This window comes from Amphimedon queenslandica, unplaced genomic scaffold (assembly GCF_000090795.2).
Source record: "Amphimedon queenslandica unplaced genomic scaffold, v1.1 AMPQUscaffold_13378, whole genome shotgun sequence".
Lineage (NCBI taxonomy): Eukaryota > Metazoa > Porifera > Demospongiae > Haplosclerida > Niphatidae > Amphimedon > Amphimedon queenslandica.
In genome coordinates this window covers 178486-180318 of record NW_003546386.1, presented here as the reverse complement: position 1 = coordinate 180318, position 1833 = coordinate 178486, and positions in this window count along the sequence as shown.

Sequence of the window (1833 nt, the reverse complement as noted above, 5' to 3'; positions counted from 1 at the left end):
CTACACTACTAAAGGAGCTATTCTTACAGCGTCTGCCCTCCAATGTCCGGATGATACTTGCCTCAACTCCTGGAGACAATACAGTACAGGATTTAGCAGCTCTTGCTGATAAGATAGTAGAGGTGACAGGACCCTCTCGCCCTCCGCCTATCCATAATGTTTCAACCTCTGATAGTGATACTCAGCTAGCTGTTGAACTTGCTAAGCTGAGGGAAGAGGTAGCTTATCTCAAGAAGATCGTACACTCCAACAGCCGTTCGCCATCCTCTCGAGGACATCGTTCACACTCCCCGCGGAGTGATCGTGACTCTCCTGCCCCGAGGCAGGCCCCTGACCTTTGTTGGTACCACCAAAGGTTTGGTGATCAAGCTCGACAGTGTCGAGAACCTTGTTCTCGTAGCTCGGGAAACGCTCCGGCCAGCCGTTGATAGCGACCGGCGTTGCTGGCCAGACTTATCCCAGTCGCTTGTTTCACATATACGATCCCTCTACTGCTCTCAAGTTTCTTATTGACACAGGTGCTGAGGTGAGTGTTATCACTCCCTCTGCCTTAGAGAAGCAGTGTCCACAGGAGTTGACCTTACAGGCAGCTAATAACTCCTCTATTGCTACGTATGGCAAGAAGTCCCTCACTCTTGACCTAGGTCTACGACGCTCTTTTCAGTGGGTGTTTGTGATTGCAAATGTCACTCTGCCGATACTAGGAGCTGATTTCCTACGCCATTTCAGTTTGCTTGTTGATATGCAACATAATAGATTAATCGACAGCAACACTCGTTTAGAGGTCAAGGGTCAACCAGCTAGTCAGCCAGCCCTTTGTCTGACATTACTGCCCTCTTCACCACAGAACGCCTTTGAAGCCATACTCAAAGACTATCCTGCTGTACTACAGACCAGCCCTCAGCAACCTGTTAAACATACCATCACTCACCACATTCAGACCACAGGACCTCCCATACATTCAGCTACCAGAAGACTTCCCCCTGTTAAACTGGAGGCAGCCAAAAAGGAATTTAATCATATGCTCCAGTTGGGGATTATTAGGCCATCATCAAGCAGTTGGTCCTCACCACTGCACAGTGGCGGATCTGGGTGCAAGTTAATGGTAGGGCCAGGAAGTGGGTGTGTCCACTTTTCAACTAGTCATTTTATGGTTGGCCATTTTTATAATGGGTTTCAACAATTTCCTTGTCTATGCAGAGCTTATAATGCTCTTCAAGCACTTGTAAGTACTCTGGTGTGGCTTGTGGTTTGCTTTATCAAAACTTGAGGCAAGGAATTGTTTACATTGCATCTAATGAATCTCATTACTGACTTCTGATGCCCGGGCCATGGCCCGTCTAGGCCCGGGCCCAGATCCGCCACTGCCACTGCATATGGTGCCTAAGAAGACTGGGGACTGGCGTCCTTGTGGGGACTACCGCTCTCTGAATGCATGTACTATCCCGGATAGGTATCCAATACCCCACATCCATGATTTCTCATCCTCTCTTCACGGCAAGAGTATCTTTTCTAAACTCGATCTCATACGGGCTTATCACCAGATCCCAATAGAACCGAAGGACATCCCTAAAACTGCCATTACTACACCTTTTGGTTTGTTTGAGTTTGTAAGGATGCCCTTTGGGTTACGCAACGCTGCTCAATCCTTTCAAAGGTTCATGGACCAAGTGCTCCGGGATCTCGACTTCGCTTACGCATACATCGATGATGTCTTAATAGCCAGCTCCAGTCATGATGAGCATGTGACACATCTCCATATGGTTCTAAGACGGTTTAGTGAGCATGGTATTGTAATTAATCCAAACAAATGGAGTTGGGGTACCACAGATA